Source organism: Miniopterus natalensis, chromosome 1, assembly GCF_054644295.1.
Source record: "Miniopterus natalensis isolate mMinNat1 chromosome 1, mMinNat1.hap1, whole genome shotgun sequence".
Taxonomy (NCBI): Eukaryota; Metazoa; Chordata; class Mammalia; order Chiroptera; family Miniopteridae; genus Miniopterus; species Miniopterus natalensis.
The window spans coordinates 173,556,671-173,574,126 of record NC_142081.1 but is presented as its reverse complement, the minus strand read 5'-3'; the positions used below and the strand labels follow the sequence as shown (position 1 = coordinate 173,574,126).

General features: G+C 45.4%; 2 long non-coding RNA genes and 1 other non-coding gene across 3 annotated transcripts; all 3 read right to left on the bottom strand.

Moving 5' to 3' along the window:
- Window positions 1-2,289: 2,289 nt before the first annotated feature.
- Window positions 2,290-3,826, bottom strand: LOC107533368 (uncharacterized). Its single transcript, XR_001602851.2, has 2 exons — window positions 3,689-3,826; window positions 2,290-2,968 (listed from the first exon to the last, which is right to left on the bottom strand). It is a non-coding gene; the product is annotated as an uncharacterized LOC107533368 (long non-coding RNA).
- Window positions 3,289-3,414, bottom strand: LOC148094502 (small nucleolar RNA SNORA26). The gene has a single exon (XR_015716538.1). It is a non-coding gene; the product is annotated as a small nucleolar RNA SNORA26 (small nucleolar RNA).
- Window positions 3,827-7,115: 3,289 nt separating the features above from the next.
- Window positions 7,116-10,878, bottom strand: LOC148094501 (uncharacterized). The gene is made up of 2 exons (XR_015716047.1): window positions 10,531-10,878; window positions 7,116-9,334 (listed from the first exon to the last, which is right to left on the bottom strand). It is a non-coding gene; the product is annotated as an uncharacterized LOC148094501 (long non-coding RNA).
- Between the last annotated feature and the right edge of the window lie 6,578 nt (window positions 10,879-17,456).

Genomic DNA, 17,456 nt, shown 5'->3' with positions numbered 1-17,456 from the left:
TCATTTGTTGGGCATTGAAAATATGCTGTTTAAAAAGCCAGGTGCACACGCACGCGTGCACACGCACACACACACACCCCCCTTGTGTGTAATTCTGTTTACACAAAATGTCTAGAATAGGCAAATCCAGAGACAGAAAGTAGGTTAGTGGTTGCCAGAGGATGTGGGGAAGGTGGGAAGTGATGGTTAATAGGTCCGAGTTTCTTTTTGGAGTGAAAATGATAATGGTGATGATAAGGGCACTTTTTTCTGGACTAAAAGAAGCTTACAAGAAACTTAGGAGACAACTCAATACGCTGAGGCGATCCGGTCTGAATGACTCGGCTGTAAAGCGGGCATTTTAGACAATGGGGGACGCTGAGTATGGATTTGAAATTATTTCCTTAGCAGTCCTACTGGCATTTTTGCCAGGTATGGTGGTCTTTCCTATGGAGATGAATACTGGAATAGTGGTGAAATATATGTTGGGCTTTCTTCAAAATACTTTGACAAAAAAAGGCACCTGGACGGAATATTCAAAATAAGTGCTTTTGGTTGATAGTGGGCTGGGAGGTAAACACCCAGGGCCTTACTGAATTCTATCTCTGTGCATATTTGGTCATTTCCATGACGAGTTCTAAAAATGAAGGAACTTAAGGTTTCTTGATTTGATTTGATTCCAAAAATCCCCATTGCAGCTGAAGTGTTAGGGCGAGATTAAAGGGCAAATGCTAGGTGCAGGCACCTTCGTTTTTATCGTGTCAGTGGGAAAAGGGCAGAGGAGGAATCTAGAACACTTCCATTCACCTGGAGAAATTAACGGGCACAGCACAAAGGCACCGGGCTCAAAGTTCCTCAGTCATTTTTTAAAAACAGAAAAACTGTTCAAATTATTTCCTCAAAAGCCACTTTAAGAAGATAAAATTATTAACTATTCATTTGATAATCTAAGCAACTACACATCAAAGTAAGCGTGTACTTTGATGTGTTGTGTTGAAATTAACATTTTATTGTGGACTTCCTATGGAGGGCTTCAGAACCCAATCTAACTTTTATCATCTTGTAATTTTATATATAAAACACTTAATGAAAAACCTTTGACCAGGGAATTAACCCAAATTATCAAACCTTTCTTATGGGAGCATACCATCTGTTTTCAGTCTCTAATTTCATCATTGCAGTAAAGTGTGGCCTACCTGCTTTATAATCAGAATGGCTTTTTTCTCAATGTCATGTGGCCATACTGATTCATAACCCGCTTGCCATATAACTAGGACAGGGGGAAATTGTCTTGAGTTTAAGCATGCTAAATCAGCCTGGCTAGGAAGTACTCTGCCTGAGCATCAAAAACCTTGCAACGGCCCAGTCGGGCGTGGCTCAGCAGTTGAGTGTCGACCTAGGATCCAGGCGATCACGGTTCGATTCCCGGTCAGGGCACATGCCCGGGTTATGGGCTCGATCAATGACTCTTATCATTGATGCTTCTAGCTCTCTCTCTCCTTTCCTCTCTCTGAAATCAATAAAGATATTTTTAAAAAACACACACACACACCCTTGGAACCATGACAGTTTAAAAGTATTCTTTTCAGGTTCCTGATATTGAGGTTGGTTGCAGTGCCTCCTTTATGAAGATCCAAGGCGTAAATTTCTTTCAGGATTATTTATCTTTCTCTTGAGTGTCTCCTTTATTTCTATTTCTGATTTTTACATTGACTGTCAGGGAGCTCAGAGCAAAATTTCTGACCTTCCTCTAGCAAATGTACAGAACCTAATGGACTATATTTTGTGTTCTAGCCCTGGGCTTTGAGTGAAAAAGGGAAAAACACTGATTGGTGGCCTCCTGCATGCAGCCGGACCAAGGATCCAACCCACCACCTTTTGACTCTCCAACCAACTGAGCCACACCGGCCAGGGCTGGACTTGACCTTATCTTCCCTATACTCCAATTTCCTGTTTTTAAACTCTTATTGTAATATTCTTATAAACTACACTCAAATTCTTTTTGAACCAAAATAGACTATAAACAATGAACAAACAAGAAATTACAAAGAGATAAATATGAAATACTCTCATCACAGCATGTCAGGTCCTTGGGGTCTTCTGTGTGGTTTTTCCCTGGCCAGGCGTCTGAAACTCCTTTGCTCCCAGGGCACACACGAGCACTTTCCCGTTCCCTTCCCCACTTCTCCCTCTAACACAGATGCTGAATAAATTACCTATAGAAGTTATAAGTCTGGATTTTACAGAACATGGCATATAAAAAAACTAAGTTTTTTTTATATGAAATAAGCATTAAGAATGACTCCAAGGTGAATATTAAATACCTTTATTTACGATTTCAGGAAATGAGGTAGACATTGAGCTGAGCAACAGGAACTTCCAGCACATACTGGGCTGCATTCACCCTGAAAACTTTCCCCATCACCTCCAGCACCTTCCTATTCTATTTAGCACCATCGTGCCCTTTCTATTCCTGCTTACATTAGGCTACATTCATTTAAACCTAATCTTTGCACTTGCGCCAAGAACTCTCTCTCGGAATTTGGCAGTTGGGGATCTGCTTCGGGAACTTTAATTAAGAGAATGGGGGAAGGTCCTTTCCACATAGGTTGGAGGTGGGACATGGGGGATCCTTTCTTCTAATTCTTGACTAAGACTGGATATAGGGGTGGCCCAGAGTCCTGGGAAGGGGGGGGCTTGATGTTGTTTCACCTGCAAAATGAGAGTACTGACTTCACTGAGTTGTGAGAAATGAAAAGATGAAAATAAAGCACCCACTACGCTGCCCTCTCACCACCAGCACTGTGCCACTGCTCTAACTTCTGTGCTGGTGCAGGACACATGGTTGCTACAAGTTATCGAAGGACGTCTGACCTCATTAAAAGGAACTTGCTTATTGTGAACTGTAGTGTGAAAGTTGGAGTCAGTCAGTTAAAATACCAGCATCACAGGGTTCCAGAGTCAATGGCTTGTACCTGTAGTTTTCAACCTACAAGAAAAAAAAAGGTTTTGCATGCCTATTTAAGCAGAAAGAAACCTTTGAGATACATTCTTCTCAATTTGTCTCACATGATGTCCAGAAACAGTCTTGTATACACGTGTCCCATCATCTGGATTTTTTTCCACTTTCAAAGATAACCAAGTATCCAAGTTCCCTTATCTACCTGAGAATACTAGATGGTATCCCCAGAGTTTAAAAAGCATGCCTGAAGACATCAACAAAGCTAAGTTTAAATTTATCACTTTGCTATTGACTGTGTAAAAATAACACAAAGGTGCTCAAACCGAAAGGAAAGGTTCTTCTGGTTTAGCTGTGACTCCAGACAGGATCCAAAGAAGAGTTTTACCATCTCTTCTCTGGGTTTTATGGAGACTCACTTTATTTACCCTTCTGTGTTAGCCTCTTAAGGTACCGAGTCAACCTTAAAAGGGCACAGGAAAGGGCGCCTTGGGGATTTTTACAGGGTTCTCTCCGGTTTCCTGCACTCCTTTCCTCAATACCCCGGGATCTCAGCGGTTGTGTTTTTTTCCCCCCAAGTCTGAAACCCATCAGAAGCAGCCGTTCCGCCCGACGGGCCCGGGAATGTGCATTTCCTTTCATTAGAGGCAGATTCCGGCCTTTGCACAAGCCGGCGCCCGGGGGCCCTCTGGTCGCCATTTGCCACGTGCTCTGGGCCTGAGTCATTCCGGCTCGGGGACCTGGACATACCTGCGCTTAGACCTCCGGCTGCCGCACCCCGAGGCGTCGGAGACAAACTCCCCGGGCGCACGGTCGGCCCCGGACCGGCTCTCGCCCCGCAGACAGGATGGGACCGGGCCCCCGACCCGCTGCAAACGAGCCGCGGCTGCGCCCTGGGGAGGGAAAGCGCCCGCTGGTTACCGCGCCCCGGCCTCCCGCGGGAGCCCCGCAGGCCGCCCCGGGGGGAGGGGGGGTCTGTGCCTCGCGCGGCGCCGGGACGGCACGGCGCCCGCCCCTCGGGCCGCCGAGGGCTGCTCTACCCCTCCGTTCTGGCCGCCGGGAGCACGGGAGCTCGGGCGGGCAAAGCTCGAGGGGACCCAGGAGGAGCCCCCGCCGCCCCGGGCCGCCAGGCCGCCTCCCCACCGCGAGGGGCCGGAGCCCACGCGCACACTCACCGCCGGGCTCCAGGAACGAGAAGGCCCGCGGCCCGCGCGCACCGGGGAGACTGCGGGGCGGCGGGGCGGGGCAGAGGGCGGCGCGGCGGGCAGCCAATCCCCGGGAGGGCGCCGCACCGGGCGGGGCGCGCCGGCCATTGGTGCCCGCGGCCCCCGGCGCGCCCCGCTCCGGGCTTTTTCCGAGGCGGGAGGACGAGCCGAGCATGCGCGCGCGGAGCCTCCTCCTGGGCGCCCCCCAGGCCTGGGCCCGCTGGGCTCCGATTCTCCACGGCCCGTGCGCCTTTATCGGGGCCCCCCGCGCAGCCCAGCTGTTACCAGGGGCTGGGCCGCGTATCCGTAAGTTCAAAGGGAAGCCGGGCTCACGTCTCCTTCAACAGGCACCCCCAGGCCCCTCCGACACCCGGGAGGCCAGCCGCCCGTCCTCGGGCCCATCTGCAGTGCGGTCGGCGGGGCTGGGCCACTGCAGATTGTTCCCTGGGTGACAGGCTCAAACGTGTCCAACAAGTTAAGCGGAATAAGACTGGAGTATATGCTAAAATGAAAGGTTCTCTTACTGTTTCAAGAGCTCACCATCTGGCCCTGGCAGGTTCGGCTCGGTGGTTAGAGCGCGGCCTGCGGACCGCAGGGTCCCGGACTCCACGCTCGTCCTGCCCAGCGGGGCTCGCTTGGAAGGAAGGCAACCGGTCTCTCACATTGATGTGTTTCTCTCTCTCTCTCCCTTTCACTCTCTCTGAAAAGCAATGGAAAATATCCTCGGGTGAGGATTTAAAAAATAAAATAAAATAAAAAACATCTGTTATCTCATTTAATCTAATCCCAAAATAGCTTCGATCGCCCCGGCCAGTGTCGCGTGACCGGGCATCCACCTGCGCTCGGAAAGACGCCCGTGAGATTCCAGTCCGGGCACAGCCCGGCGCAGCCTGATCTCCCGCACAGGGCGTGCCCGAGGCCGTCCGGCCCTGTTTCCCTCTCACACTGGTGTTTCTCTCTCTCCCTCTCCCTTCTTCTTCCTCTAAAAATCAATAAAATATATGTATTTTTAAATACCTTTTATCATCCCCGCACTACAGGTGGGGAAACTGAGACGTGTTGAGTAACTTTCCAAGGTCACAGAGCAGAAAGCAAGTGGGAGTCAACCAAGAACTAGAAAACTAATGTATTTGTAATAGTAGGCTCCCTCAGGAGGCTGGGGGAAGGAATCTTCCAGGTTTGGGTGGCTACCAGCATTCCTCGGCCTGACGTTGTATCACTCCAGCCTTCAAGGCCAACATTGTGCAGGGAACCTCCTTCTGCCTCCCTCTTATAAAGTCACTTGTGATTGGATTTAGGGCCCACAGAGATGATCTAAGATGATCTCCCCACCTCAAGATCCTTAAGCTAATCACATCTGCAAAGACCCTTTTTCTAATAAGGTAGCATTTCCAAGTTTAAGATTAGGACCTGATATCTTCGGGGGCCATTACTCAGCCTACTACACCATCTCTAGGTTTTGACAGGTTTTTCCTCTGTAAAACAAGGTGGGTGCATGATGTATCTCTAGAACAGTACTGCCAATAAAAACTTCCCGCGGTAATGGAAATGGTCTATTATCTGCTGTCCAGTGCAGTAGCCATTGGCCACATGTGGCTATTGAGCACTTGCAATGTAGCTAGTGCAACTGAGGAGCTGGATTTTTATTTAGTTTTGATTTAAATAGCCACAGGTGATTAATGGTTATGTTGAACAGTGCAGTTCTAGTATCTCTATAATTCTGAATTCTGCACTCTGTGAAGCACCTTAAAAAAAAAAAAAAAAAAAAGTTCCCTGGCCCCTGGCCCCCAAGGTTTGAACCCCTAGCTATAAAACTGCTCACAACTTTCAGCTGCTATTGTTTGTTTAGTCTAATGGACTTCAAACTAGGCAACACCCTTTTTACTAAAATTATTTGGAAAACCAAAATATAATCAGGGCTGCACTGATAAAGTTGGGTAATGGGCGAGGGAGAAGGATCTGTGGTAGACCCAGGGTCTTCACCTGTCACCGAGTCCAAGGAATTCCTCAAGGGGCAAAGGACCACCAGTAGGACTCAGTGGAATGGAGGTATTTGTGAAACCAGTGGTTATTCTTGGAAATCTGCTAGAGCCATAGGTGAGACTTGAACACACAGCTTCATCTTGGCAGTAGCTAGAAAGCTGTCATTTTCTTGGCCCATTTTCACCTTCACTGGGCCATTGTTGATGTGATATTTTATGCCTTCCTTGTTCTGTCAGAACTCATTTGTAGCCTGTTAAGACTTTAGGACAGTTTTCTCTCAATTTTGCCTTTCTTTTACCTACTTAGCATTTGAAGTCACCTCATAAAGGTCTTTTGTCCTGCTAATACCCTCCCTCTCTCACATTGCTCACCAGTCACAGCACTTGGCTAGGAAGCCTCACAGGCCTTTACCCTGGAGGCCTCTATCGGATCAGTTGCAACCACATTGGCTCATTTTTGTCTGCCTTGTTCACAATACCTAGAATAGTACTTGGCATAGTTGGCACTCTATTATTTACTGAACACTAAAGCCACCAGCACTTTAGTATTATATAAATACTAAATACCAGTACTATCATTTTGTTCTATCACAAGGACCATACAGTATGAAAAAATTACTTGATTGACCCAGTGAAACTGATATCTGACTACTGGCCTCCAAAACTGTGAGAAAATAATTTCTGTTGCTTAAGCCACCAAGTTTGTGGTAATTTGTAACAACTGCCTCAGGTAACTGATACAGATGGAAAGGTTAAGATCACAAATATAGTTGGAGCTAGAACCCCACCACATCACACGGCCGCCTACACTGTGTTTTTAGTAGTGCTTATGGGTGGGGAAGTAGGGATAGGTCTTTTCTATTCATTAGTGAAAAAAATTTCAGAGGTATGGCAACGAACAAAATTTATTTAGATTTAAAGCATGAAGCATGAACATGTGGCTAAAATATGAAGGATTAGCAAATACTTAATAAAAGATCAAAACTAATATAAAAAGTCAATTTATGGTTTATTGGAATGTCAGTTATGTATATTTTTAATAAATTTCATTACACAGTACAAAACACCATCCAAAGTTCAAGTTGTAAAAATTCAGTGGTGGAAACAAGACAATAGGAAAAAATTATTCTAACTACCATAATTTTTACCTTGTGGGCCATGCAGTTCTAACTGTAGTGTCCCACAGGTAATACAGACGGTTAAAACGAGATACATTTTCCATAATCAGCCTCAATTAGTTTTGGTTCATATTCCAGGAAATATAAACTTGAATTTCCGGGAGGCTTTAAAAAACAAAATATTATAACTAATAAACCTAGTCATCTCAGGGTCACTACCAAAGGGCCCTGACTTAAGTCTGGGTATTGAAATTTTGCTGTATCTACATGGCAACAATACCAAACTGAATGCTGGCAGCATCACACTAGAGGCTGGGAAGGAAACGAGCAAAGAATCCAAGTTTCTGAACAAGAAGTTCATACTTGTTGAACACAAAATGTATTCTCATGGGACGAAACATTTCATGATTCTACTAGCTCCTTAACGAAAATGCAGCTGTTAATGGACAAAGCTATCTGAAGTTCTTTCCCTTGATTTTCTAGGTTTATCAAAATTTCTTTTATGTGAAACCATTATCTATTATTTCTGTATACGAATGCCATATCTGTATCAACTCTAACATGAATTACCAATTCTTTTATTTTTTTTAAATTTTCACCCAAGGATATATTTTTTCCCATTGCTTTTCAGAGACACTAGAAGGGAGAAAGAGAGACAGACACTTCGATTGGTTGCCTCCTGCATGTGTCCCGACCACAGCCAGGGATCAAGCCTGCAACCCAGGTACGTGCCCTTTGACCACAACTGAACCTGAGACCCTTCAGTCCACAGTCCGACTCTCTAACCACTGAGCCAAACTGACTAGGGCACCAATTCTTTTTTACTGGTGTTTCAGCAAAACTACCCATTGACTTGACCATAATGTTCTTGAAGCTCTTTATGGTCTCAGGGATATTCAAGGTAATGCCTTTCCTTTGGTGAAAGATTAGAACAGAAGCAGAAGATATGACCACCACACTCGGTAGTGCATGGAAAATGTGAAAAATATTCTCAACCTCCTTCTCCTGATAAAAGGATAAAAAACCTGAGGCCTATTTGTCTACCCTGCATACCAAGTTCCAAACGTGAACAGTTTACATATTAAAGAAAGAATAGAAGGTTTTGTGTACTTTTGACCCAAATCAGGTCCTCATTTTTTATTTCCCTGAGCTCCTTGAAGAAATAAGGTGGACATGCTTCCATGCTGGCTCCTCATTTTGAGGTCACAGTTTGCTAGGTTCCCCCTAATACACTTCTAGCTGCATGTTCTCTATGTACTTTGTCACACTCAACTCTACAGGTTGCACTCTGCTTAAATCATGTACCTACAAAGCCAGTGGAACATGTTTAAAGAAGTTCAGCTCAGTTTGGATTCAGCCTGAGGTTTCCAAGGCCACTGACAAAAAACTATAGGACTGTACCCTGAATATGCACCCAAGGGGCAGATTCCTGAACCTCTATTTTGGTTTGGTCTCTGCAGAGTCATCAACCACAACAGCAGCAGATGTAATCTTGCCAGAAATTTTCCTCCAGTGCAAATTTTCTTTCAGAATGGGCCTGTTTCCTGATCTAAATTTAAGCTTTCAGCATTTTTCTTACAGTTAACTGGCTATTTGAGCAAACCACATCTCTGACCGTCTCAACGCTTTCATGTGTTTGTGGGTGACTGGGAGAATGGCCACTTCCATTCTCATCATGGACAAAATCTCTACCTTCTTTCAGCCTTTTGTGCCCAAAACTCTTGCTCTTGACATTACTTCTTCACCCATAATCCACTTTTAACACTTCAAGTGTCTCACTTGCAGATTTAGTTAACTTTACACAGTTTAATCTGAATTCTTTGCTCTAAATGATGGCCACGCATTTTTATGATGAAAAAGAGGAATAATTCTATTCATATCTACTCACAAGTTAGCTGGCAACCTTGAAAGCACTGATGTGGCCCGCTGAAACATGTGATATGTCCCCACAACAATCACTCCTCTGATTTCACAAGCCACATATGAAAAATTAAGTCCAAATTGCAACAGAAGAGTACAGGTGATCTTTAAAGGAGTTGATGAAGCTCTCAGCATCATACAGCTCAGCTTGAGTGCCTTCTATTTTCCCACCTATAAAAGGCGAGAAAATAAATCAGCATTTTCTCACTTGTAAAATGGATAGAAAATTGATACTTGAAATACATTAACTATGTGCAGGGAGCATTTACCCCCTTTCCCCCAAAATCCCTTAAGAATAAAAAAAATAACCTAATAACATTATGTAAGCTGCCACTTGTCTTGGTTGTATACTTAGAATGAGCTAAGTTGAAATTATGGTTTTTCTAATGATGATTGATAGAGAGGCTCAAATGCAAAATACCAAAATAGTTTATTTCCAAATACATAACAAGAGTGTGGATGCTAACGATGTCTCCAGTCTGTTGAATACAATGTGTGTAGTTGGGTCCCTAGGAATTCTAACACTTACTGCAAATAGGTCCTAGTGCATTCAGAGTTTAAAACACACACACACACATGCATTGAAAAATAGCATCTTGTGAACTTTGAACACAAATTTCTTTCATTTAGTTCTCAAAGTTTGAGAAGGTTTTCACAAATTACGGCTGTACCATGCAGATCATGGAATTAAATTTAAAACAAGTGTTTTCAATGACTGGTTGTGACTTTAGTGCGTATCTATCGATAGTATCGTTTTTTGCTTTTTATTGTGATTAAATATACATAAAATTTATTCTTTTAACCATTTTTAAGTGTACAATTCAGTGGCATTAATTGCATTTACAATGTTGTGCAATTGTCACATTTCCAGAACTTTCCCATCAGCCCAAACAGAAATTCTCTACCCATTTAATAGTCACTCCTTACTCCCCTCTCCCTCTCTGTGGCCCCTGGGAACCTCTATTCTACTTTTTGTCTCTATAAATTTGACTACACTAAGTACCTCAAATATGTGCAATGATATAGTATTTGTCCTTGTTTGGCTTAAAGTTTTCAGTGTTCAGCTTGAACCCTGTCACAGGTATAGCTCATTCCTTGTTAAAGCCGAACAATACTCCGCTGTATGTGCCCGCCGCATTTTGTTTATCTGCCCCCTCCCCGTGGCCATGCGGGCTGCCCCACCGTTTGCCACGCAGAACAGTGTTGCTGTGAGCAGTGGTGTACAAGCGGCCGAGTCCCTGCTATAAACTCTTTGGGGTGTATGGGGCCAAGAGGTGGAACTGCCAGGTCACAGGGTAACTCTGTTTCATTTTTCGAGGAGCCACCAAACTACTTGCCACCGTGGCTACCCCACTTCACCTTCTTACCTGCAGCGCACAGGGCTTGTCTCTCCCTGTCCCCGCCAACTCCTGTTCTTCTCCGTGAAAGGGGCAGGAAAATTCAGGTATCTACAGGGTTACACATTCTCTTCCCAGTCCCCGTTTGCCCTTTTTTGTTGCCGGCAGTGCTAACAGACTCTGGCTCAAGACTTTTAGTCTTAAGAATAAAGTACTTTCATGTTGTTGGCCAAGCGCAGGAATCCAGCACCTACTGCTACGGTGCTTTACTAAAGGGACGGACCCGCGGGGGAGGGAGTAGGGCTGCTTTAAGCGTCTGCATTAGAAACAAATGTGACCTATCCCCACTAATTAGCAGAAAAAGCGCGAGCTGGAAGCGGCTGGGACAAAGGGAGCCGCCCGCTTCAGCGAGGCGGTTAATCCCCCTGCGGACCCTGTCGTGCTGGACTGCAGGCGTTAACACGTGCGTCGGCCACAAGTGCACCCACTCTTTTTAATGCAAACGTCCCATTCCCGGCCGCAAGCCCCTCCACGGCGATGGCGTGAGCACGAGCCCCCGGCAGGGCCCGCTCGGGGCGCTTCACGACCGCACGTTCCCGCCAGTGGCAGCAGCGCCGCCCTGACGGCGAAGCCGCCGCGGCCGAGAGCGCGGGTGCGCGCGGGGGGAGCCCGCGGCCCGGGGGCCCGGCTTCCGAGCAGGGCGGCTCCAGGCTGCGGCTCGTCAGACTCCCTGGCGGCGCCCCCCGCCCCCGACGCCCCTCGGGTCAGAGCAGGAGGTCGGGGGAGGCCTCCAGGTGGCCCGGGCCACCGAGGAGGGGAAACCACCTGCAGCGGCCTCACCCGGGGACCGAGCGGCGTGAGACCTGCATCCTCGCGAGAGTTCTGACGCTCCGCTGCAGCCGCGGGAGCCCTGCCGGAGGCGGCCTGCCAATCACCGCATGGGGCGCCCTGGGCGCACCCGATTGGTTAAGCGCGGGAACGCTCGCGTGCCATTGGTGGTTGTCCGGCCCACAGCAGAGGAAACGCCTACTCTCGCCCTCGGTTCCCAGCGCCGTGCTTGGGCCGCCTGCAGGGGATGAGTCCTAACCCTCCGTCCGCGGCACTGAGGACGGGGTCAAGCCCAGGTTCTGACAGGCTCCGTCTCCTTCCCAGTCTCCGCCTTCCGCCCTGTGCCTTACGGCTGACCCAGTGCAAGGCAGGGAGGCTTCTAGGGACCTTGCCAAATTACGTTATTTCCCTTAAAGCTGTCTAATCTCAACACCTTATATCCTGCTCAGCATAGTGCGCAATGAGAACTGCTTTTTCTTTTTTTCTTTTTTTCTTTTTTTCTTTTTGCATTAAGAAAGCATCACTAACCCTGCTGTGTCTTAACTCACTAAATCATGAAAATAATCTTCAATGAAGTAGGCACTGTTAATACTTTGCAAGTGCTGAAACCAGAAGCGGAGGGGAACTCGGTGGCCTGCCCCGCGTTATCCGCGGCTCTGTCGCTATCACCGGCCCTCTCGGTTCTCAGGGCTCTGCTTTAATCCAGGCCTTCACAACTGCTGGCCTGGATTACTTCTATGAATGGCTCATACTTAACTCCTCTGCTTGCCATGTACAAAGCCAAGGATTAATCTTCCTAATGCAAAGCTGATCATGTCTCTCAAATCCTTCTCAAGCCTCTCGAATGTCAAATCCCTCTGTGGCCTCTCATTACCCATAGGTTCCGGCCGTGAGCGATATTTATGAAAATATTCACCTATGGATAAATACACAAACCATAAGTGAACAGCCTGCTGAAATTTCACAAACAGATCACACCAGCCAAGAGTTCAAGATCCCGAACATAACCAGCGTCCTAGACGTCACTTCCAGTCACTCCCACAAAGAGGTTTTCCACCCTCCGGGTGTGGAATAGCACATTGGAAGTACAGAAGCAGTCCTGTTTGTACGTTGGATAAATGGACCGATGACAGTGCATACTCTTAAAGTGTCTGGTTTCTTTAAGTCATTATTATGTTCATTAGGTTCATTCATAGGTTCACTATAGTTAGAGTTTGTTCGTGAGAATGCGGATCTGGGGAGGAAACTGAGAGTTCAGTTTTGGCCATGCTAAATGGTCACGTGAGATACAGTGGTAGCTCGGTTTTCGGTTTTCGAATGTAACCCATTCCAGAAGACCGTGCGAGTTATGACATGTTTGAAAACCTAGGTGCGGTTTCCCATAGAAAGTAATGCAAAATGGGTTAATCCATCCCAGGCCTTTAAAATCAACCCCTAAAACAGCAATTTAACATGAATTTTACTACCTAATGACACCACAGATCCATAAAATTATACACAATGAAAGCAATAAACACAATATACTGTACTGTAAAAGCAATAATAAACACAATGTAAAAACAGTACTGTAGATGATAAAGTGAAAATGTAATTGTTTCTTACCTGCAATGATGACAGTCATGGTTTGGGTGGGGGTCCCCTTCAATAATCACAGTCGGTGGCTGTTCTTCAGGTGTTCTGCGGCCCTCTTCCAGAATCACTGTAGGTGACTCCTCTCCTGACATTCTGTCCCTTGAATTTTTTACACCACTGACGCCTGGTTCAGACTCACTGGATCTCTTCCTCACTAAAAATTTTTCAATTGACATTTGCTTTCTCCGATGTTTTAAAATTTGTCTAAAGTGAGACATAGCATTACCATTGAAAGTGTTAGTGGCGTGACTTACAGCAGCTTTATCAGGGTGATATTTTTCAACAAAAATTTGCACTTCAACCATTTTGCACACATTTCTCTGGTCAGCGCTTTCCCTTCCCTCCTCCTCCAAAGACAATCCCTCAGTTGCCACCTGCTGCTGCTCCTTCAGAACGTCTGGAAGGTCTTCCATGGTGCGTTCAGTCTCGTGGTCCCCACTGACCCCTCCACGTCATCGCTACTCACTTCCAAGCCCGTGGACTGTCCCAGAGACACAGTATCCTCAGCAACAGGAGCATCCTCCTCAACACCCTCAAATGCACGTTCAGGGACAGCTTCTGGCCAGTTTCTTCCATGCTGACTTCATTGTTCTGTGAGACGCATCCCTCCATGCTTTATCTATGAGATGGAAGCAATGTAGGATATTGAAATGATTCTTCCAGAACTCTCTGAGGGTTAGCTCTGTGTCCGAGGTCACCTCAAAGGACGTTTGGAACAGTGCTTTGGTGTAAAGCTTCCTAAAATTAGATAGACCTGCTGGTCCATGGGCTGGATGAGTGGAGCTGTGTTGGGGGGGGAACTTTACATCGATAAAGCTGAACTCTTCCATCAACTCGTCCTCCCAGCCTGGAGGGTGAGCTGGAGCAGTATCCATAACAAGCAGGCGCTTCATTGGAAGATTTTTGTCTTGAAGGTATTTTTTTACACTTGGCCCGAACACTTCATGAACCCACTCAATAAAAAATTGCCTGGTTACCCAAGCTTTGCTGTTTGCCCTCCACATCACATGCAATTTGCTTTTTATGACATTGTTTTTCTTAAATACCCTGGGTTCTCGAATGGTAGACTAGCAAAGGCTTCAATTTAAAATCCCCACTTGCATTCCCACAAAATAAAAGGTTAGCCTGTCTTTTGTGGGCTTGTGTCCTGGCAGTGATTTCTCCTCCTGTGTTGGGTAGGTCCTCTTTGGCATTTTCTTCCAAAAGAGGCCTGTCTCATCACAGGTGAAAACTTGTTGGGGACGGAAACCCTCTGCCTGTACATAACCTTTAAATTCCAAAACAAATTGGTCAGCATCCTCTTTGTTGGAGCTGGCAGCGTCACCACGTCTCACCGCACTGTGTATGCCACTTCTCCTCTTAAACTTTTCAAACCACCCTCTACCTGCCTTGAAAATATCACTCTCAGCACTGGTTCCAGGGGTGTTTTTGATGAGGTCAGCATGCAAATGAAAAGCTTTTTCACAAATCATGCTCTCAGAAATGCTGTCACCAGCCAGCTGTTTTTCATTTATCCATATGAAAAGCAATTTTCTCACTTCTTCAGTTGTCTGTGTTCTTTGTCCTGTAAGTGTTTTAACACCTCTTGCAACATGGGCTCCTTTAATGGCTTCTTTATTTTCTGAGATGGTACAAATTGTAGATTTGGCCATGCCAAACTGCATTGCCAGATCACATACATGGACACCACTTTCATGCTTGGAAATAATTTCCTTCTTCACCTTTATTGTTGTTCTGTTAATGATCCTCTTGGCTTTGCAGCTTTTATCCATTTCTCACACACAGCAAGGGGTGATTGGCGAAGGCTCCTGAGATGACATGAACACAGACCGATTGCACACAGTCACAAAAACAAATTGGCTTCAAGACTGCTCCTGAGATGAGAAGAGCACAGATTGATTGCACAGTCACCAAATAAGCCCAACTATCGCCTCTGCGTTGCGTGGGTGCTCAGGACTCAACAGCCGACAGCTAGGCCTCAGGATCTTGCCCTCAGTGGAAGCCGCGTGGCGTGTTCGACTTCCGAGGTGTGTTTGAAAACCGAAGCAGGTAATTCCGGGTTTACGGTGTTCGTAAACTGAAATGCTCGTCAACGGAGACGTTTGAAAACCGAGGCACCACTGTACCTATGAAACTTCCAAGTGGAGATGACAAATAAGTACAAATACAGGAGTTTAAAGTTGAGTGGAGAAATCAGGGTTGGAGACACAGCTCTGGGAATCATTGACATGTAAATACTATTTCAAGACACAGGGCCTGGATTAGAACACTGGTGGAGGGTATTATGCAAATAAAGAAGAGCAGGGGGCCTGGAACCAGTCCCAGCACACTACCATTTAGAGATGAAGAAGAGGAGCTGGCCAAGGAGTGCCTAGTGGAGCAGGAGAAAAACCAAGAGAGTATATGTATTAGTCAGGGTTTTCCCAAGAAATAGAACCAGTAGGAGATACACACACATGCACATACACAAACAGATTTATTATAAGGAATTGGCTCACATGGTTACAGGGGCTGGAAAGCCCCAAGATCTGCAGGGTGAATCAATCAGCGGACTCAAGACCCAGGAGAGCTAATGGGGTAGTTTTCACATGAGGGCCAGCAGGCTCGAGACCCAGGAAGAGCTAGGTCAAGTCTAAAGGCAGGAAAAAGGCTGATGTCCCAGTTTAAAGGCAGAGAGGCAGGGAAGGTTAGCCTTTTTGTTCTATTAAGTGATTAGATGAGGCCCACCCACATTAGGGAGAGAAATCTGCTTTAGTCCATCTAGAGGTTTAAATGTTAATCTTATCCAAAACACCCCCACAGAAACACTCAGAATGTTTGACCAAATGCCTGGGCACCCCATGGCCCAGTCAAGTTGACACATATGATGAACCATCACAGTGTGATTGAGGAAAGGCATTAAGAATGGCACTGAGAAATCTAAGAAACTGGTGAAACAACTGATTTGGCAAAGTGGAGGTCATCAGTGTCCTGAAAGAGAACGATTTTATTGGTGGATGGAAGTTTCAATGGAGAGAGCTGAGGGAAGTGTGAGAGGTGCAGGCAGTGATGGGTTCAAGGGCATATGAATAGGGGTAGGTTGGTGAGAAGATAAAAGACTGCTTGTCTAATTGCTTCTACTTCTCAGTGAAGTATGAGACAAGGTCATCAGGTGAAAATGTGGTGGGGGAGGGTGGAGGGAAGTATAAGATTATTTTGAAGAAAAAAGAGAAAAGTATGAAATAGTCATTTAGAGAACAGAAACTATAGAATTGTCAGGCAATGCTAAGTGCCAATTTTGGACTTGTGATTGTGAACTTAAAGTGAGACCTGGCAGCACCTTCAGGGATTAAATTCCAGTAATGCTCCTGTGCAGCTGCAAGTGGGGGGGGGGTAGTTGGCAGGCAACCAGAGTTGGTACTTGGCCACGTGAGTATATATAGTGAAGGGAAAGAAGGTAAGAGGTTAAAGAAAAAAGCAATACAGAATTTTATTATGCTAAGACTCTTTTCACATCTTTGTGGAAATTCTTTATTAGGAAGTTAGAAGGCATGAAAAAGGGTAGAGTATTTCCTTAAGATACACTCCTAGTGAAATTACTCAGCCAAAGAGAATGAAGTTTTAAATGTCCCATTATACATGGCCCAATTGCTTCAATCTTTCTAACGGACAGTTTAATGTCACTGCAATACAGAAGAAACCCATTTTAAAAAAGACAACTACACAACTACAAAAAAAGACAGCTACCTTTGATCGTACACACACATGTATTAGTTTGAAGCTTTAAAATGTCATTTTAAAACTTTTTACTCTGAATTATAGATTCACCAGAAGTTGTAAGAACAGTCGAGATTCCATGCACTCTTTACCTAGATTTTAACAGTGGAAGGAACTATAGTACAATGTGAAACCCAGAAAACTGACATGGGTGTGTCTCAGTGTTCCACAGGTTCTGTGTTACTTTGTCACGTGCGGATTCATGTAACCACCATCACAATCAAGATACAATATTACGACACCATGCAGGCCTCCCTCAAATATCAATTATTAAATCCGAAAATATCCAAGCTAGGAATTTGAGAAAATTACCCACATTTTCCTGTAACAATTATTTTTATTATACATTTCCCCACAGCTGTAATTACTATGCACCATGCTTTTTCATGTTGAATGGGCACTTCCTTAACCTTTGATTTTGCAGATCTCTAGGTTTGAAAGTCACATGCTGCAAAATTGTTGCAAGGTAGCCATGCAAACGTTCACCCTGAAGTAGTCCCTTGCTGTGGTGCTGATGGCTGGTTAAGATCGCTACATTTAAATATTCTATCTTCTCTAAAGTCACAATATAACAACCAAAAGAATTAAAGAGTATTTGTTCCCCAATAGTCTATGTAACATTAGAACTAAGTGAGAAACCTATCCCATTTCAAGTGATTTAAATGAATTAAGTGGGTTTCTTGCTCACTTCCATTTTCTACCTAGATTATCTAGATTCCAATAATTGATCAACTTTTAAA